This window comes from Molothrus aeneus, chromosome 6 (assembly GCF_037042795.1).
Source record: "Molothrus aeneus isolate 106 chromosome 6, BPBGC_Maene_1.0, whole genome shotgun sequence".
Lineage (NCBI taxonomy): Eukaryota > Metazoa > Chordata > Aves > Passeriformes > Icteridae > Molothrus > Molothrus aeneus.
In genome coordinates, this window is record NC_089651.1 from 21057041 (window position 1) to 21079801 (window position 22761).

At 35.5% G+C, this 22761-nt stretch overlaps 1 protein-coding gene across 3 annotated transcripts in view; it reads right to left on the bottom strand.

The window, feature by feature from the left end:
- LRRC4C (leucine rich repeat containing 4C) overlaps nt 1-22761 on the bottom strand; it is a 483508-nt gene that overhangs the window by 237112 nt on the left and 223635 nt on the right. The window lies entirely within an intron of this gene.

The following is a 22761-nucleotide window of genomic DNA, read 5'->3' on the forward strand; positions in this document are numbered from 1 at the left end:
AGGAGCCTAATTTTATGGAGCATTATAGGTTCTGCCCACTAAGGAAACCCTTTTTGTGCCCTAAACTTTTCTAATACACAGATAACCATATTTTCCTAGCAGATGACCTAAAATGAAATTAAACTTAGACTAATTGTTTTTGACTTGAATTTAACTTTCTTACTGTTAATGGCCAGGATTATTGCACATTTCATTTAATTTAAACTTGACCCTGTGAAGCAGCTGATACCAAGTGCTTACATGTACAGAAATGGCTTTTTTAGAAAACATGTCAACAGTTGGCAAGTCTGCTTTCTACAAAGATTTTACAAATTTCTAAATGCCACTGGTACATAAAGAGATTTTATAGTACAGCTATAGTCAACTGCACTACGTTCCCTTTTGGCAGATAATCTGTTCAACGTGCACACACATGCCTTTGTGGAGTGTATTTGACCATCATGAATACGATTTCTACAGCTGCAATTTGTCATTCCAACTTACACTAAAATTCATCCATGCAATCTTTGCTGAATTCACAGCTCATTACAAACATTTTATAAAACTTTGTTGGTGGAGGAAAAGTTCCTAAAACAAGAAATGACACAAAACTGACATATATTCTTTTCATCATTCAAGAAATGTGTGCTACGGTGACATTTTTTGCTGCACAGAGGAATAACAGAACTAATACAGACGTCCAAAATAACCATTTTGGCAATTGCTTATGTTTTCTTGATTCTTATTAAATGCAGATTTTCTGCATCAGCAATAAACCTAGAAGTTTACACTTTCTTTGCCTTCCCTTTCTGCCTTCCAGCACTGGAAAAGAAATTTCTGTTCATGACACTGTAACTCTTGTGCTGACAAACACAGAGAAGGCAAGCACTGGCTCAAAGTCACAGCCCCCAAAGCTCACAGCTTTACAAAGATATGGTTAGGTCTGGGAAGGACAGTGTATGTTAGGTAAAAGAAGGGGACTGGTTTCATACGTTCATCTTACTTTCTCACAGGTCTTCTCAATTACCTCAGTTCTATACAATCTTATTCCTTAGGTACAGATCTGGGAATTAATTATTTTTAAAAGCAGCAATGCTAATAAGATGGACTCTTAGCAGCTATTACCACCTGCTCTTATGTGGTTTGCACATAAAAGAGGCTGGAATGTATTTTAGGATCAGAAAACTCTGCTGTATATGTAATTCCTGTTCCTACCTCAGTCTAGATTGTCCTTAAATGGGTATTTCCTATTATTATATCAAAAATGCTATTAACTAAACCAAGATATTTGACTTTGTCTACTTTTCTAATGCATACATCATAAAAATTAATTTTTTCAGTTTCAGAAAGCTCTTTAGAAGTCTCCTTAATTTTTCTAATATAAAATGTAAACAAAATGTGCATGTGTAAGTGTTTCTCTCATTACACAGTGTACAATTAAAGTATGAGCAAAATCCTGAGACCTTAATATTTAACCAAGAGTCATGCATTCCCTTCATTCTCTGCAGTAGCTCCTTTCAAATTAATATAATGGAAACATGAACATATATGACTAGGAATTGGCTTTAGGCAAAGATATTCATATAAATCTTTGATTAGTGATAGTCAAAAGTTTAATTTAATGGATAATCTTTCTAAGAAGTATTTAATGTTTCAATTATTGTTACAAATAATACAAAAATAGCTAGTCATGTGCAACATATTACAAAAAAAAACTATTTTTTATCTTGGAACTGAAATTATTTTAAAGTCTATTTAGTAACAGTTAATGTTTATTATTCAAAATTATTAATGTTGTATAAAACATATTTACACTGATTAAGTTTTAGAGTAACTAAACTATCCATCAACTTGGGTAGTACCATGTCATGCAAGGCAAAGGGTACTGCTTGCAGAAGAGGAATACCCATATAAAAATACTCTAAGAGATAAACGGCTAAATCATATCATTTCACCTATCAGCTGATCTCTCTAAATACCATTTTCTGGGAGCATAATAGATGTGTCATCAGCACAACCATTATTTCTTGCTCTGTTTCAAGTTTTCATGCAATTTAGGAATTTATTTGAAAAACTCCCCTGCTTTGAACAAAAAAAAAACCCCACAAACAAAACCAAAAAACCACAAAACCCTCTGAAATTAAGCATTTCTCATGCATCCATTAAACCTGACATGACAAATGAAAAATTTTCTTGTTAGAGAAAGCCAAACCCATTTAATTTATGCTTAATTTAATTCTTTGTTTTGTAACCAAACTGAAATTATGTGAAAAAATTATCTGCATAGCTCAACATGTTATTGAGTCAAAATGTGATCAAATGTAAAGCAATCCTTGATTGGGTGCAGTCAATGTGCCAACAGTTGAATACCACACTATAAAATGCTACTGCATACAAGAGATTTTGGGGTTCAATTCAGCGGAATAAACCAGTAGTTCATTTTTCAAGAGCAGGAGATAGCTATTTGATAAAATATCATCAAATTTGATAGTAACTGATCAAAATTAACAAACATGTACTTTGCTGCTTGATAGCAAACAAAGCAGATTTATATTCTGTTAAGATCTTCCCTTTAGGATCTCACAAGCTTACAAGTGTGACAAGTATTTGGAAGAAAAGTAAATCCATTTCTAATTTTGACTAATAAAGTAACAGACTAGCAAGTTAAATATTTGTTATACTTGCTACCTCTTGAAAGTGATTCCATGAGAAAAGTAGTAAAAAAAGTAGAAAGACATTTTTGGTTGATTTCAACCAAACTTTATGAGTTTTTGAAGTACTGAATCTGTAACTTAAATATAGGAAGAAGTCAAGAAAACATTGCTGGACCTCATAATTTTGAAAACAACTTTTCATATGCAAATTTGATATAAGGTCCTGCTGCAAATAATGGCCTTAAAGGTGGCAAAGATGCTTCAGGGAAAAGATATTTTCTGTATTCATCTCAATGAAGTTGTTCACTTTAACAATCATCTCTAAAACATATGAGTCAGTTTTAATAAGTTACTTGGGAATATGATACAAAAGTCACAAGCCTATCTTCACACTTCACTGATGCTAAGAATAAGAACCTAGCAGAATACACAGAAACTCGTTTGCACTTAAAGTACTGCATTATCTGCAACTTCAAATGGTGAGGGTGTAAAGGCAGCTTTACGTTGTAAAGGCAGCTTTACTTGAGTAGAATAAATTTTGTATAGGAAAGTCCTGGGGAGGCATAACTCATTGCAGCTCTATTTCAGTAACTGCTTCAGAGAGCAGATTAGCTATCTTCAGAAACTTGCCTAGTTTGGAAAACAGCTACATCCACTCAGAATCTGGCATACTGTCTGAACATCTGTATTTTTCTGATGTCATAAGGGTATTGATTGTTATTGAAATGTCAGTCTTTCCAATATGACTTTTTCTTAATTATTTTTAGATACTCAGAGCCCCTAAAACATTGAATTCCATCACCAGAAAATGAAATATAAGCATCATTACAGCTTATAAGCTTGCTGTCAAACCAGACCAATGCATGTATTTTAATTCTTTTCATTTGAGCATTTAAATCTTCTTTATTAGTAGATGTTCAATATGTCAAATTAAATTGTTTTATTTTTCTATTTGGAATAATTATAGATTTGTACATTTGATAATCGAGTAAAAGTAAAGATTAAATCAATAGGAAACTTCAAAAGTATATAGAAGATTCTCAATTGAGTTAACTAGTGGGTTTTTTTGTGAATAAGACTGAAGAAGTAGTTGAGAAATATTCAGAATATTGTCCTGACTATAACAGAAGTAATAAGAACTAGCAGGTACTCCTGTTTCTAGGCTCTTCCCTTGTTATTTGGATTTTCATGTTAAATTAGTATATTCACAAAACTATAAAATTATCAGGCATTGAAAAAAACCATTAGGGAGAAGCTCTGAAAAGCCTGAGGAAGTTTACTTTCTTTCAGTAAACATGTTGGTTTCCTGCCAAACAATTAAAAGTCTCTGTTCAGTTGTAAAGAAAATTGGTCCAAGTAGAGAGGAAATGACAATCCTCTAGACTCTTTGCTAGTCAGAGGAAAACTCAGAAATATACAGCTTCATAGCTCACTGATCCCAACACTAAAACATGACCAACAGAAAAAGACATGACAATCTGGATAAATAAATATGATCATGTATCCTGGGATTTTTTGATGGGTATATATTTCTCTTTGAAAAGGAAGGGCTTTATCTCTGTGGACACACGTTGGTAGCCAGAAGAAAAGTCAAGACATTCTAATATATTTTAAGTAAAACAGAACAGCAGTATAGACTGGAAATATTCCTTGTCTTAGGGAGGTCTGTAGCCTTGGAGCCCTGAGCCCCTAAGAAACTGGTTCATGCCACCCCTGATTGTGCTTTCAGTCTACACAAATTTTATTAGAAAATTGCTTTGAGATTGCTTTCTTAAAATTAACACTGACACAGAAAGGCCCCACATATGCTAACTAATATATCATTTGTCTTTCATTAAAATTAAAATTAATTAGATATAATGATCAAATTCACCAATCATTTTGGAGAAGGAAGGTTATTTGAAAAGAGCTTTACATCATTAGTAATGCTGACAAGTCTTATTGTCTTAGCATATTTTGTAATGCTGGGTTTATCTTTAAAACACTACTTCAAGAATGAGTCTGTTTTGCAAAATTGTAATTTTCATGCTTTTCTCAGTAACCAGATTTTAATGCTGCATGTATAAAAAGATGAAAGAAAATAAAAAGCACCGAACCCTTACAAAGAATCCCCCCTAAAAAACCAAACAGCCAAGCAACCAAAACAATCACAAAATTCAGAAAATAAGAGAATGGAGCTTTTTAGGATCTAATTCAGGGTTTTAAAGGCTTTAAATAGTGAGAATGTTCAATTGTGCTAATTCAGTTGAGCACAGACTGTAATGTTCTGCATATTCAAATAACATCTAAAGAATAAAATGCTATCTTATGCCAGTAAGCAGTTCTTGAAACAGTTTAATATATGTTCTGACATGTTTAATTACTGGAATATTTTGCCACTGTATCCTAGAATCAAAAGTGGTTTTTTGCATAAATTATCACAAAGAACATAGTTTGTTGTAGCTTATTTTTCAGCAGTGACTTAATTCCTATATCTCTAAGTTAGCTTCATTAAACTAATTGACTTAGCTGGAACCACTCACAGTAGTTAAGGTTTGCAGAATTGTGAGTATTAGCTATACTGGAAAAGTTGAGAATAATGCAAGTATTTCTGCCTATAGTGAATAAAACTACCGAGTTATTTGATTTATGATGCATCAAACCAATAAATTAGCTAAAAACCTCTAACTGGCATAGCTTTTATAATGACAGTGCATGCAGGAAAAGAATATCAAGATTTATATTTTCTCAGCTTCCTGAAAAAAATCAGTAAGTGTATTTGTGACAACTCCATTTTCTTATCTAAAACCAACAACAAGACAGATGTATTTCTACTCAGATCCATTACTAACAAGGAGGAAGGATGGTCTTGTGCTTGTGGTCCACTCCTAAATCTCCTCTCTTTTGGACTGCTCATGCAACCTTAAGCAAGTGACTTCATTACAGGGGGTTTCAAGTTTCCTCAAATCCTCTCCATATTAAAACTGTAATTTGCTTCTGCAAGAATTTTGCTGGATTTGGAGGTTGAACATTACAGAGTAACATCAATATAATTCAACTGCTCAATATATCTACTCTAAATACTGGGTTTTGAAAAGGTCTAAGAGACTAGTAGTTATAATGCAATAAAAAATTAATCATAAATAATAAAATAAAAGAAATATAGTGTTAAGCCCTGTCCACTCAAGTTTTGCCTCAGTTATTTCTAAGTAAACAGATAAGTAAACAGATAAGTAAACAGATAAGTAAACAGATAAGTAAACAGATGCAATAGTATTTTATTAAATCATAACTTCATTATGAGGATAAATTTACTGACGTTGGGTGACACACTCCAGAATATAAAGTAGGAAAGAAATCACAGAAATGTCAGCCCCTTCACTGATAAGCCAGTTTTTATGAATAGATTTTCTCTCAAGGTTTAATTTTAATTACCAATAAATCAGACTTGAGATTTTCCATCAAAATTCACTACTTTGACATCATCATTTGCTCATGTAGCTGTAAACACAAAATGGATATCGCAGTTATGGGGTGAGACAAACCTTGCCACCATTTGAAGCAGTCTACCATGCACAAGGATAAATAGGAGATGTCAATCAAAAATCAGAAAAGCCCTTCTCTGATTCTTCTTTAGAGTTATATCCTTGACAACAACCAGCTTCTAAAGAAATGTCATCACAACCTAGTGACAATGACTCTGCCATTTGTTACTTTCATTTTGAAGGACTTGTGAGGGCCATCAGTAGGAAATCACCTTACTTTGTTTGCCAAAACTGCTTAGATCCTCTGCATGCACCTTTATGTCTCCTTCTTCTTGTATGACTAATTCATGGTCTGTCTCCTTCAGAGGCAGTTCCAGCCTCATTAAAACTGACTCCTGTTGCCTTAGCTGAGTGTGGCTTCAATGGGAAAGCAACATCTGAGGGCACTGGTTGACCTGAAACTTACTCTTTACCTCCAGCCCAATCAGCTGTCAGAATTTTATCAAAAATGTGACATATTGTAAGAAGGGCAAGCTTTATCCACATTACTTAATTAGATATGTTTTAATAAAGACATGACCTACTGCCTCTCTTCTCACCTGCAAGCACTATAATTAAAGTTTCTCTAACAGAACAGCAAGCTATTTTAGCTCTCTTGCCATTTAAAGAAATTGAATACAATTCTGCAAGAACTTGAGAAGTGGAAAAGGAAAATATGTCAATCCTAGTACTATGATAGATCTCTATTTTTTTTTGTGGATGCACAGTTTTTAAACACTTGAAACAGTAAATAAACAAAGGTAGCAGGTATTCCAGAAGTTCTGGTTGGCATCTTGGTCTTTTCTTCTAGTCAGTAGGAATGTTTGTTGCGTGGAAGCATTGAAAATCAACACACATTTGTTTATTTAGCCACATATGGGTACTCAGGGTCCTTTGCATCAAAACCATCTGGACTTTCACAAGTTGTAAACACATAATGCCTCTTATTTACGTCAATGCATGTGTAAAAAAATATAAAAATCATAAACATGATTCAGTGATGGTTTTAGGTATTAATCTATCTGTATGGATCCGTTTGAACTAACAAAACAACTAACATGAAAAAAAAAAAAAAAAACAAAGCAAACCTGGAAATGAATATGAATTTTATCTAAATGGAGGGAAACCCAACTACCTCACTTTGTAGTGTTTCTATTCCAGGAAATAACTACCAGTGAATAACATTAAGAAAATATGAAATGTTGCAAAACTCATGTTCCAACTTTGAAAATTATAAAAGAAATAAATTCTCAAAATTTATTTCATTTACCAAATTCCACACATGTTTGATAAATCCTTAAAATGTCACACTGGAAGAATAATCCATCCAAAAACACAGACAAAGCAAAATTAATGAGCAACCTTATCCTAAAACTGAGAATCTCTGTTGTTTATAGTTGATATGCAGGAGACCTAAATTATGCATATGAGAGTCCACAAGCATAAAGAGTAAAGCAAAATCTAATATCTCTAGTATAGGAGGCTAATAAGTTTAATTACAGACAGGTCTTAGTTTTATTCTTAGTGTTATTTGAGGCGACTAAGAGTCAATGGGTTTCAAAGAAAGAACTTGAACTTCATGCCCATTTACTGACATGCTACATGAAAGACAACGACAAGATCAAGACAATCAAAGAAACCATGTTATGAAAAGCCACAGGGAGGTTGATACTCTCAGCACGTTCAAGGAAAAACATCTGTAAGTCAACGAGTGAAGGTGTTTCAAATGAAGTGCTGTAAGACAATCTGCCTTGCAGACTGTGCCGAAAGGCTCAGCACAGAGCCAGCATTCACAGCGGCAATGTGCCCCTTTAACCAAAACAGTTTCTGCTAACTGAAATACTTCATGGATAGTAAGCTTAAAATCTCACATGTAAACGAACTATTGAGATTTTCATCACATTTCTGAGCATAAAACCCAATCTTATCCAGATGTACCAACAGACGAAAAAATGTATTTCTTATGGTTAAATAATTGTAACTGAACTTACTGACCTGTAAAGATCAGTGGAAAATGGAATATTGCTGGTCAGAAAGTGACCTCAAGTCAGAATAAGCAGGCTTAATGAAAAAAGTAATTATGAAACCTTAAAGCGTAGACTAGAAATTGTCTTTGAGACAAAGGAAATCGTATTTTTAGACTACTCTGCCCTGGAAAAGTTTCAATTCAAAATTATCTCTGTAATGGGAAGTCACACTTCTAGACAGCAAACAGTGATCTTGAATCTGTACTTTGTGACAGCAAGTAAAACAAACATGACAGCAAATGAAACAAATAGCTGTTATTCAGTTTAGAGAGGACACAACTGAGGGATGTAAAAGACCACTGTAAAGAGATTAAACTACTCTCTATTAAGCATTCTGGGTAGCTCAAAAAGAAAGATTACCCAATTATCACAAAGACAACACATTTTAGGGTAATTTCTACAAGCAAGCATTAGAACACATCACCAATGGATCAGTAATGTTGTAAAATTCAGTTAGATTACGTTTCAGGAAGTGTACACTGCAGATGTTGTCTTCTGGAGGACAAGGGCATAGAAATATCCAAAGATGGGCTGGAGGACCTTCTCATATCCTTCTGTACATTTTGTACATCATTTTCTGGTGCTTAAAATCTTATTTAAATGGTAATTTTTATTTGACGATACATCATTTTCAGCAGTCTCAGACAGAAAGAGAAATTTGGAATCCTCAACAGTGCAGGTTTTTTCCTCTCTCTTCTTCTCTGTTACTCTACTCTCTTACAAAAGGCCCGTCATTTCTAATGAAATTATACTATTAATTCTAAAAAGTATACATTTCTTTTAACAACCTTGTCCTCTAAAAAAAAAAAATACAGCTTTTAAGTAATGGTTTCACTTCATCACTCTCTGAAAATGGTGTAAGAAATTCAGGATTTCAACTTTATCTTAGATTCACTTAGTCCAATTATAACAGCAAATGGGCTGAAACATTAAATGCAGAGTTTGTGTACAAAATCCATTGAGATATATATGAAGTATGGCTGCCTGTAACCTCCCGTGCTAACTATGCTGTTCTCCATTTCTCATGAGAGAGAAGCACTTGCATTAGTGTACTATTGCTATTGATTTATTTTCAGTAATATCCCTGCTAAGTATCTGACAGCATTGTAAGAGGAAAGAAACACAGCTTCTTCTACAAGTAATGAAAACAGTGAGACAACCCCCGTAATGAAGAGCAGTAACATTACTTTTCAAAAGTGTTCAGTGGAAACCTATCCAAAGCATGAACCATCCCTGCAAAAGTTTCTGCCCCATGAAACAGCTGGATGCACACATGAGTTTATCTCAGAATAATGCTTTTCAAAGGACAAAATATAACACAGAGCAAAAACAGCACCATTTCAAAGGGTTCTCCCACTCCAGGAGCTGGCCTCTAAATAGCAAAATACACAATAGCAATGTTCCCACTCAATCCCTCCTGGGATAACACAATTTACTATGCTAGACAAAGATACTAGTTCAGATTCTGAATGATTCAATCCATTTTAGAATAGGCAAGTAGAGAGTTATGTGAATTCATATTTGTATATAGTGTTATTTTAAGGAAGTCCAGACCTCCAAGCATATCCAGAAGACACAAGTCATGTTGGCTGTAAAAATCTAAATCAAATTTTAATCCAAAATCAACCTTCAGCAAACAATTGCTGTGTTACACAGCTTGTATAGTATTTTTTCTTGGTAAAATGCATGGTCTAGTCAGTATCACAGGTCAAAATAGGCATTCTTTTACTGAGCTGCCTCCTGCACTTGCTCCTTGCCTCCTACTTGGTCCCTTGCAAAGCAAAATAAAATCAATCCTTCCAAATAATTGTAGTTAGAATTTTAACTAAATGAAACTGTCAGATGTTTTCCTTGCAATTATCCACCTTTTCATTCATCATCTTTCTTGAACATTGGGCTGTCAGCTATGAGTCCCTGAAGTATTTCAATCACTATTTAGAGCAGCAACTTGTGGAAACTCACATTTGGGTGTTTGATCTAGCCTCCTAGATACAATTTGTTGTGAGGGGTAATCCTTTATCACCAAGGTTTCCTCTAGTGTGATGAGTTAGGGTGCATGACTGAATTAACTACAACCCATTAATTCTTTAAAGTAACCTTGAGATTTCACACCTACATACAAATAATAGAAAAACATTGGCGTCAAGGTGGTCTCATCTCCTTTACCTATTTTTAAACTCTAAATGACAGTGGTGGGGTGACCCTGACTGCATGAAAGGTGCCCAACAAGCTTTTCTATCACTCCCCTTCCTCACCTAGACAGGGGACAGTAAATATAACAAAAGACTCATGAGTCAAGCTAAGGGCAAGGGAGATCACTCACAATTACTATCACGGGAAAGACAGACTCACCTCAGAGAATAAATTTAATTTATTAATTTAATTTATTGCCAATGAAGTCACTGCAGGATAATGAGAAATAAAAACTAAACCTTCAAACAACTTCCTCTCACTCCCTGCTTGCTCCTGGGCTCAGTCTCACTCTCAAAATTTTCTCTCCATCTTCCCATGAGAATGGCACAGAGGCTCAGAGAAGGGGGATTACAGTCAGTTCATCACATCTCCCCTCATCCTTCCTCCTCAGAGGGAGGACTCACACTCTTCCCCTGCTTCAGCATGGGATACATCCCATTGGATACAATTCTCCATGAACTTCTCCAACATGACTCCTTCCCACAGGCTGCAGCTCATGAACTGCTCTAACATGGCTTTTCTCCCCAGGAAAGGGAGAAGTCCTTCAGGACCAAGCGGCTCCAGCCTGAGTTCCCTGTGGAGTCACAAATCCTGCAGGAGCCTGCCCCAGTGTGGGTCTCCCACAAATCCACAGGTCCTGCCAGGAGACCGCACTGAAGTGCGGGCTTCCCACGGGGTAACAGCCTCCTTTGGAAATCCACCTCTTCCAGCATGGGTTCCTCCATGGACTGAAAGTAGATATTTGCCTCACCATGGACCCCCATGGGCTGCAGGGGCACAGCCTGGCTCAACACAGGCTGCTCCACAGGCTGCAGGGGAATCTCTGCTCTGGAACACCTCCTGCCTCTATTTCTGCGCTGACCTTGGTGTCTGCAGGGCTGTTTTTCTCACATTAGTCTCACTCTGGCTGCTGTTCTGCAACAGGGATTTCTCTTGCTATTTTTGAATAAGGTATCACAGGGGTACTATTACTATTGATGATGGGCTCAGCTTTAGTCAGCGGCTCTAAAGGTTCCAGCAGCTTCTTACTGAAGCTGCCCCTATACTCTCCAACCTCAAAAGTTGCCGCTCAAACCCAATACAATGATTCTCATCTTTAATTTCTATCAGATTAGCCATCAAGACCAGGCAGATAGTATTTGTTTTCCCTAGTGTACACTCTGTTGTTTAGCACATTCACTGAAACATAGAAGAATAGCAAGTAGTTCAGCTTGCAAGACCTTCAGGCAAAGCATGAGCTCTCTCTGTACTGTGATTAGTTCTGATAACAGGCCATAGGCCCCTGGTACTGTATCATTGTTAACAGTGTGCAGTATTGAGCAATCTTTAAATATTGCTACAAAGCAAACAGTTTCAGGTAGAAGGCACAAAAGGTACTCTGTTGATATCATTCTCTTATTTGTATTTTCTAATACATAGATTCATGTGCCATTTAAAATAATGGGTTGCTTTCATTTATGGGATACATTCAATAGGAATCTATCAGCTTCTATCACAGAAAATATCTTCTATCCATGAAAACTACTAACCAGAGAGTATTTTCATTATACTTAGAAAACCCTCCTTTCCTTAACAGTCCTATTACCACAGAGAAAAAATTAGAACAAGAGTGACAAATGTAGCATGTCAGGCCATGTTTTTCAGCATCAGACACACTGCCACTCATAACTGAATTCCAGCTATGGAAAAGCGGGCCTCCTTAGCCACCATGAACATGTCCCGTGTCCCTGTCAGGTACAGCCAGTTTCTTGCTGATGGGCTGTCCTATCAAGGTACCCTCTGGAAAGTAAAAATTGCTTTTCTTTCACTGTATTTGAATGAAGATACAATAAGACATATTTTTAGCTCACAACAAAAAGCAGCTACTTTTATCCACTACATCATCCACTGTTTTATCTTGGAAAACTAAATACACTTGAAAAGAGGCAAGTTTCATAGAACAAGTTAAGCACATTGTACTACATTTCCATGCATGGATTTTTTTACCATGCATATTTCACCTATTTTTAACTTTCATTTTTAACTCTGGATAGCATTATTTACTAATTTCTGGTGGATAACATGTATGTATATCATGGCATCATAACTGATAACATCTTAATATATTTGAAAACATTAGTGGCAAAAGTTCCTGCTGTCATACTTCTTAAGAAGAAAACTTTATAAGAATAGCAGAAAAATTGTAGATTTATCTTCTATCTCTGAGCTAGACTCCACATAGAGAGCATAACACCCCTTTGAAAGAGACAGTGAGAACTACCAGCATTTCTTGACAATTGTCAATTTTGATAAATACAAGAAAGATGACATACTAGAGTGGACAAAGTCAAAATTGTAGTAGTAAAGATGGCACACACTGATGAAAGGGAGATCAGAAATTATTACAAAGACACAAAAAGATAAGAAATATCTAAAAGGGTTTTAATAACAATATTAAAAAAGTTTCTTAGATTAGGTTTTATTGTAGACACAAATACCTGTAATGTAACTAAAAGTAGCAATCCCAGCATTATTAAAATATATATTGGGATTGAACATTTATTGAACATAACTTGGGGTTTTTTTCAAAAGGAAAGTGAGAATTAGGAAATATAGAAATCTATATTTTATTTCAATACATGATTTAATAAATAAATAGGTTGAATTTATTCCTCCAAGAAGAAGATATACATAAATTTCTTCACAAGCCTCTCCCATATTAAATTCTGAGGCAGGATATGTCCAATTTGGCTTCTGAACACAGTTTAGCAACTGAGAATATCAAGTACATGATGTTATATCTTCATAAATATATTAAACCTGTGCTGACTTGCCAGCTTTTGATTTTCTGTTGAACTGTGTGTGACTCTACACAAACTGCAAATACATCATTTCTACATGCTTGTCTAAGTGAAACAATAGGTAACCTCAGAAGTTATCACTGGCAGTGATTAGCTGGGGTAATGTATGAAAATTAACATCCTTAACAGTAAGATATATAGAAAAATGGAGGAAGAAGGCTCATTGATTTGACCAAGACCAGGTATGGTAAAGCAGTAAAAGTTAGTTAGCTTTGTTAAATATTTAAGCTGGATATTTAAGGTCTTCATTTATCTTTTCACAAATCTTTCACTTTTTGGGTAAACTAGAGATATTTTTTTTTAAATTACCATATAACCATATGCCACTTGCTATTATACCACCAAAAATCATCTAAAATGAAGCAATTAGACCAAGTAAGACCTTTATCTTGAATTTTCTCATCAATATCTTTCTCTCACAGACCCATCTCCTACAATTATTTCAAATGTAAACAAAGTCCTAAAGTCAAGATAGACTTGAGCTGCAGTCTAGTTTTGCAGATGCAGTAAAGTTTAAGAGATCAGAAGGTATTTTGCTTCTACAGGATTTATGCAACTACACTCAAATCCTTTAGAGCTATTTCAAGCCCTAGCTGTTTCTGCTCCCTTCTAGAGCAGAATAATCTCAAATGGTTTTCCCAGGGAGAGTGAGGAGAAAGAAGTAGATTACTGGAGCCACTTAGAGACATTATCACCACCTTCCCAAACAGAGTAATTCAGCAGGATGATAGGTCTCTATTCCATTGCACTTCTAGTGTGTCCTTTGAGAAAGAAGGAGAGATTGCATTTTCTGTAAAATACACTTTTTTGTAAGAGATAAGTGAGAGAGGTGTTAGGCCATTTGGAGGGTTCTGAAAGCAGTATTATACATTGAGTCAAAGAAGGAAAACTTGACCCTCCAATGACCCTAATCCTTACTCTAATCAGTGTAATAATATTCAGCACAATTCACCTGCTAAAACATCAGGCAGAGCAATGAAAAGAACAGATTTTCTTAATGTCACTCTGGTGATTGGTCTATCTTGTAATTCCTTTTGACACTAAAATGAACAGATTAAGCAGCAGGAAATGACACAGCTGCCATATTCCAAACACTTGCTGCCCATTTCATCTGGATTGCTATACCCCTCCCAAATCACAAATCTACGATATATGAAATGAATCTCTGATTATAATTTTGGTTTTATCTGATATGCTACTATGTTGTTGGGACTTTTTTCCCTAAATGAAAACAAAACCTTTAGCAAAATAAAGAATCACTCATGCAGGAATTTTAGGGTCAATGTCCAAACAGATCTCAGATCCCTTTTCTCTACAAAATTATCTCCAGGGAAAATCCTCTCAAGTTACTAGTAGTACAAGGTCTATAAGGTGCAGCTTATCAGTGCCCATTCAGCTTGATAAATTTATGATATATATACCATTTAACTGAAAAGGAAGCAGTAAGAAAAGATTCCTATTATTGCTGTGTTCTCCACAGCAAAATAATGCTGTGGCTAAAATAAGAATTTGATTCTCTGCAAAGCTGTATGTATAGAGTTTACTATCAAAATAACTTTCAGAGAATAGACTAGAAGAGATCCAGTGGGAATGACAGTAATTGGGTATAAAGAAGGCAAACCAATCATCAATACCAAATTATGGTACACCTGTACATTTAGTGGGGGAAAAAAATTAATATTTTTCTAGTGTGCTTTTATATATATTTCAGGATCTATGATAGAAATAATTTTTTACAAAAATTGTATTAAACACAATGGAGAGAAAAGATTTTTATCAACAACAGAGAGTCTATTTCTCGATATGCTTTGCACTATCTGCTAAGTTTAAAATGCACCTTGCATCTCTAAGTCATATTCTATAACACATTCCCATTTAGCATGCCTCTTGGCAGGCTGGCCAGACTTCTCCTTGGACAGCATCTCCTTTATTTCAGCTTGAAATCTTGTGACTTATCTTTTACACCATTCCAATACACACCTCACACTTTGAGTTCATCCACAACATACATCCATAGTGCTTAGATTTCCAGGCTGAACAACAGAAGAACAGCACTGATTAGAGGAGGCTGCAAAAAACAGTGTGATATTCAGTGAAAGAAATTTTTCACTGAAAGAAAGCAGTTTTTCACTGCTGGAATATTTTAACTTCCCACTTACTCCACACAACCCAAAGATTTCTGTTGACTTTTGCTCACTAGAGTTTCTGTCAGTCCTAGCATCATACAGAAGATTGGTACTGAAATTTCAGAGAAGCTAGCAGTAAAAACAGTAGTGACAGCATGGGAGGCAGTAAGATTTTCACTGCTTCAAACTCATTTTATGTCCTATAGTAAAAGCACGAAGAAAACTTTCGTTTTCGAGGTAAAGTGATAGTTTGTGTGCAATTAAATAGAAGAAATTAAATTTAGAGGCAATAGGTATGCATTTTTCATAGAAAACACAGGGTATAAGTTTGAAATAAGGGATATTTCTTATAATTTTTTGTTTAAAATCAAAGAAAATAGCTCATGGGAGAGGAAATAATTGTATTATTTTTTGTATTTTTAATCTATCCAGCTATCTGTTAGGAAAATTAACACTACCCTAGAATACACCAAGGGAAGGCACAATAGTATTTTATCTTGGTGACTGTAAACTGTTTGATTCTACATACATGCTCCTCTTTACCTTCTAAACATCATCCTTACTTTAAGGTCCCTCCCACCCCAAACCATTCCATGATATTCGTGGGGTGTTTGGGGTCTGGGTTTGGTTTTCTTTGGTTTTTTTGGGTTTTATTTTTGGTTGTTTGTTTGGGTTTTTTTTTTTTTTTGGTTGGTTGGTTGTTGGTTTGTTGGGTTTTTTTTTTGAGATGAATACAATGTTGTCTGGATTCCATAAATGCATTCATAGGGTACTTCCACAGAATATGTTCACTGGGATAAAGAAAATGTCATCACCAAGTTTCATCAATCTAGGTGGCCGATCTCATAGGAAGAATGCAAATCACATTGAAGGAAGAATGCAAATCTTCAAACTTTTTTCCAGAAGCTGAGGGTGTGGTGAGGGTGGGGCATGTCTTTCCTTTGACTTTGAAAGGCATAGCAACAGATCGCTTCCCTCAAAACTCTACAAAAAATTGATTTGCTTAAATGATCTATGACCACTAAACTGCACAAAGAAAGAAAACCCTAGGGCAACAAGCTTCAAAATACATGGGAACCTAATTATACATTTGAGTGGCATATTAAAATCAGCAGTTTTAATAACTATTAAATTATTAAAACCAGCAGTCTTAACTGGTTTTAACTATATAACTAAATATAAAATTTAAGGATGAAGAGACATTTGCAGTGCAGAGAGCGAGAATTCAAAAGGGTGTTCCTATAGTTTCTGTATGTGGGTGTATATGGGGGAAGGGTCTTTTACTTAAGTGCATACTGAAAGCGAAAATGTAACAAAAACATTTACATTTGCTTTTGGAAATGTTTTTTCTTAATTTCTAATTATTTTCAAACTAAGCAAATGCTTAGGACTTTATAAAATCCCAAGGGAATAATGTCAGCACTACCTCCTGCTTATCCTTCACACGAAAAGCAAATTATGTGAGAGAGTATTTAAGAGTATGAGGGAGGTAGTAGAAACAATCTCATACGTTACCAGAAATATGGTTGGTTGCAAATATTTGCTTTCCCAGGCTGAAAAGCTAAAATACAGGTGTCCTAAGAAAACAACTGCTACCTAACATCAGGCTTATCTTTAGAAATTAGGCTCTTCAGGTTTTCAGTCACTGTGGGTTTATTTTAGTGCTATGTATGCAATCTCCTTTTTCAGCCTCATGTGCACATGTAACAAAGAATCTCGAATTGGGGAATTTCTACTTGGTTTAATTTACTGCTAATTAAAGCAGTAAAGCAAGTGAGGCATGGGGCAGAAAAAGAATACAATCAAGAAAACACTTGGATATCAGGGTCATGTACACAGAAGTTTCCCTCAAACACTTTGTTGTTCTTCCTGCTTTACTCTCCCACACTTTGCTTTTTGCCCCTTTCTCAGATGTTCTCTGCTCCTTCAGGTTTTCCTGCAGCTCTTTCTTAGCATCCTTGCTGCAGCCACAGCCCTTCAAGGCTGTTGCTACTCAAAGTGGTGCCTGGTTCCATAATGTGTCTCCAGTGGGATGCTCCCACACCCTCAGCTGCCTCTTTCTTTCCTGTAATGATGCCAGCACAGCAGATAACACTGTTAGTTTTGGGCCACCAAAGCAAAACATACATGTAGTTATTTACTTAAAGGAGCAGGAGAAATCCTGTGTTTGTTTTCTCTCTGGTGCATTGCAACTGTTGCTACCAGCAGGAATTGTGAGACACTGCTGGAATGACCAGTTCACATTTCTCGAGACGCTTTGCACTGAAGAACTGCAAAAAAAAAAAGGCATCTCAACATATCATTGTGGGATTTACTGAAATAAGTACAAAATAGATTTCTACAAGTGAAACCAGAGTGGTGACAGAAAGACACTTTTCAGAGCTATAGGGAACCCAAAGTCCATATAGTTTAGCAAGAAGATTGAGAGAATGGAATATGATCCCACTCTAACTTTCACTCAGTAGGGTTATTGCCAGCTTCAAACATAACCTAAATCCAGATTTACAGAAAAAAAAAAGAATTTTCAGACATTCAAAACTATTTATTTCATGCAAATTGTCCCTCTGAAAAGACACTGTGTACCTAGTCATTTCCAAATCAGGGGGGAACAAAATCGATAAACATGCCTGTTGAATTCTGTATGTGCATTTTGTAATCAAAAATGTATATATGTTACGACAAACCAGCAATGACACTTGTGGGCTTTGTAGCTAGCCATGTCTTTAGAGTTTTTGCATTAATCTCAGGTTTCCAGCTAAACTGTGATCCGTAGTGCATGCGCATTGAAATCTTTTCACAACCAGCAGTTCTCAGGATTTTAAATTGGAATTGGGGAAAAAAGGGACCTATTCAAAATTCACACACTCATGTTTTCCTTTATGTTTGTCAAGAGATTTTGAAATGGCTTTTGCTAACTGAAATAACAGCTAGAAATATACTTGACATTTCACTTATTTTTGAGTATTTTTAACCTTGGTGCAAATGTTTCATCTCTTAGATTATCTTGTATACTGGGATGCAGTTCATGAAAAATTTATCTTCCATGTGGCATCCAATATTTGGAGATTATACCACCTGGAATCTATTTATTCAAACACACCTGGTGCTGTCCTCTCTTTTTAGACTGTATTACAACTTACCCTTGCCACTACCATGAATCATAATTTTTTGGGCTGTAGAGAAGCCTGTTTACTTATTTCCCAGTAAGTTACATACATTTTGAAATATGACTGAAAATTTAATATTTCCCAATGCCATTCTACTGGAGTTTCTCTACCAGTTTAAATAGTACTTTTGTTTTTATTTTGCAATTTTTTATGTTTGTTTCATAAATCCCAGCAAGGTAAAAAGGACTAGGCACTCTTAATATCAGAAGCCAAACTTCTGTTACCCCTGAGCATATTTATTGCTTTGTTTTCTGTTTAGTTTCACAGTTCTTCAAAAAATTCCTCATCAATGCATTCCCAGAAGAAAACACAAGCCCTGAAATGAGGGATTTTTTTTTTACATTACAGCAGGTACTTAAAACCCTGTGAACCTTAATGCAAGTCTTACTTTGGCAGTTCATAGGAATTCCCTCTGCTAGGGCCTGAACATAGAAAGAAATATTTTATGCAAGTTCATAGTAGGTTCTTCAAATGAATTAAATTATTGTTTGAAAGCTAAATACCATAAAAATTGCAATTACTATATATTGCAATTACTATATTGTACATCATTAGAAGCAACATTAATCCATTTCATCTTTATCCCTCATTTTACAATGGAAAACAGTCTGTGATTATTTTCCAATATTCTGGCATTGTAAAGATGACACTGCAATATTTTATCAGCCCGCTTTTGCCAAGCCAATTGTTTTTCCAGATCACTCAGTAAAGAAGCCAGTTTATTTCAAAACTGTCAGATATTTGGTACAAAATAGGAGCCCAAGGAAAAAAAAGGCTCTCACTGCTACTGTCTAAAAATTAACCTTTTACACATTATTTTTAAATCATTCTGTCTGTAATTTGCTTCTATTTGTTATTCTTATTCTGTCTCTCAGATATTGGTTTGTCTTGAAAAGAAATTTAAAACCCTGACATTTCTGTTCCTTTTTTTTTTTGTTCATGAAGAATTACCAAAATGTAATAGATGTTTCTCAGTCATCCACCTTGAAGCAAATACAAGGATATTTCCTTAAAGGTTTGGGTGAGGGGAGGATACCTTCTCTCCTCTCCATAAATAATAGAGTTCCAAAGCAATTTGTAAGAACACTTCAATATGAATTATTTGGGGCTAGCCTTCCCAAAATACCTCTGTCCCCATTTATCTGATATTTTTGTATCTTTTTGTTAAAAAACAAAAAAACAAACAAAAACGCAAAACAAACAAACAAGCAAAACCACCATAAAACCCCACAAAAAAGTTCATTAAAAAAATAGTGGCAATCAAGACTCTAGCAGACCACACACTACACCAATCTCCAGCACTCACCTACAGTGTCATCAAGCTGACAATGCAAACTCTTAGTACCAACATACAGCATGCTAAGCATGTTTTCTCAGTGTCTGACTGTCACACAATTCAAGCATGGTGAGCTACCAGAACTTAAAACACCCAGAATTCCATGGTTACTCCTCCCTCAAGACTCAACAAGTCTGACCATGTCTGCCTTATTTGGCCCTAGCAGGTCTACTGGATCATCTTCCCTGGTCAGCAAGAGACCTGGACTCCAAAGGTGTCTTTGCAGAAGATGTTCAAGTGAACACTAAAGATTAATGCTTGTGATACTGACACTTTGTCTAGTTCTCCAGAAAGAGGCTTGATCTACTTTTTCTTTTTGATCAGATTGTCTATAGCAGATGCCCATCAAAATTCCACACTTGCTGATCTGGTCCTTGCTCTTAAGTTCCCAAGCAGCTCCTTGCCTTTCCTGAGACACAGCTACAGATTCAAAACTGGACAGAGCACATGTTCTCTTCCTTCCCATCCTGATCCTCTCAGCAGCAAGTACACATCCAAAGCAGCCCCCTAATTATGTAACCTATCCTTTACCACTTTGTGATTCCAATGAGATAATAGCTCTGTGACTGCACATCGACTTCTCGTTCCTCCTGTGAGATTCCCATGCTGCAGGCATTCACGCACTGCATAAATGAAACTCAATAAAGGAAAATGCAAATTTCTTGCACTTAGAATAGAACAACCTGTGCAGCAGGACTCTCTGGAGAGAAAGAAGCATAACAGCAATATGTCCTTGTTATAAACATGATGTAAATCATACTAAGCAATAGAGCTTGTGCTCAGTAAGTTAAGACAAGTGATTATTGCCCTCAATTCTGTATCTTTGGGACTACATCTTCAATACTGTGCTTTAATTTCAAGATTCCACGTATAAGATACTGTCATGCCAGAATGAAAAACCATTCCTATAAATTCAGCAAAGGGTCAGGAATATACCTAGGGTACTGGAGAATCCAATGTGCCACAAGATGCTGAGGTAACTGGCTCAATTCTATTCCTAAAAAAAAGAAATCTAATGTGTGATTTTACTGTCACAGTTAACTACTTAGTGAGAAGGTAAAGACAGACCCTCCAGAATAATCTGGAGGCACACAGCGCCAGGGTGAGAGGCAACAGACAAGATGCTTGAAGGAAAATTCTAATTAGATATAAGGAAAAACCCTTTCACACTGACAGTGATCAAATACTGAAACAGGTGCCCAGAGAAGCTGGGGAATTTACATTTTTGGACATGTTCAGAATTTAACTGAACAAGCTTCAAGAGCATCTTCATCCAAAATAAGCTGGTTTTGCTTCAAGTGTGCAGCCAGACAAAACAATCTCCAGAGGCCCCTTCAACCTAAATTATTTTTGGATGATATCACTATTGAGGTCACTAAAACACATCAGATAGAGAGACTATTTTTTCCTCCTCTTTAGTTTTGTGAAAAGTGTTGAATATCCTTCCTACAAAAGAGCGAAAAAAACACGAAAGTTTCCTGAAGGTCCAATGCAAAGACATAAAATGCTGCATTAATTCCTCATCTCCCTAAACATTAAAAGAAGTAACAAAATTAGGAGCTGAAACCTAGAAAAAATTCAGGTGAATATATTTCATCGCTGTAGGAATACCTATTGTGTATTTCTGAAAAAAAGGTGACTGGAAAATTCTCAGTGTAACACTTCTTCCTCAGGTTTTTTGTTTCCTGTAAAGTTAAAAAGTGGAAATAATAATAATGACAATGACAATGTATAATTTAATATTTTTTTCCTCTTTTTTAAAGAGTGTAAAATGGTTGAGGTATTTACCTATTTGGCATGCCATCACAAGATATTATACATCCTGACAGACCTCAAAGCACTTCACAACTCTATAATAATAGACTAATTCCATTTACTAGTGAAGTGCAGCCAACTATGAGACAGAACACAGCAGTGGTTTAACAGCACAGATGAACACTGTCAGCCCTTTAGATTAGTAGGTAGATGTAAATATCCTATCCATTTAAAAACCACAGGGTGCTTTGAGACAGAGTAGAATTAGCCAAACTTTCAAACAGCAAAGAAACCAGAAGTAATATCACTGTTTTTTGGAAATATATTCCTCTTTTTCTCTTTTTCTTTTTTTATTTTCATTCTGTTTGGGTTTTTATTTTTTTGTCTGGTGGTTTTGTGGTTTTTTTTTCTTTTTTTTTTTCTTTTTTATATAGAATCATTAGAACACTTTATTTGGGATAGCCAAAATCCTTATTCCAAATCAATACCGAATTTGACCTGGGTCTAGAAAAGATTAATTTCATATGGAACTCATACTAATGTCTCCTTTGATAGCCCGCAGTTAAATCCTGACTCACAATGAACTAAACTCCTGAGTCTGTTCTGATCCCAGCTCAGAAATGCTTTACTTTTTCACAACGCTTCTTGAAGTCCCCCAGTAAAGCTTAATGACATATACTCTTGATATTTAAACATACAGGGCTCAATCTGTTGCTTAAGTATAAACGTCTAATGCTATTTGTCATGCTCCAGGATTATGTGAGACATTGTCAGGAGTCTGGCAGATATAACAGGATCTATGGGAGACTCATGCCCATCTGGAAAGGCAGCTGGAGGCTAGATTTAGGCAACTAAATCAAGCCTCCACTGCAAATTTAAAAAGCATCAAGCTGGTGCTACACACACCACTCTCCCTAATGTTTCTGTCTATTTTGTCGGATGATAACAACTATTACAGAAGTGTTCAAATAAAAAAATTTTCTTGTTTTAGAAACTCTAAGGGCTTCCTACAAGTGTATCAGTTAAAAATCACAGATTTCACTGGCAAAGAAAGTGTGTCTAGTTCTGATTAGGAAGTGTGTCCTTAAGAAATTAAATACCAGAATCTGAAGTTGAATTATCATTAGCAAGACAGAGTTCTATAATTAGTAGGAATAGTTTAATATTATACCTACATTTGT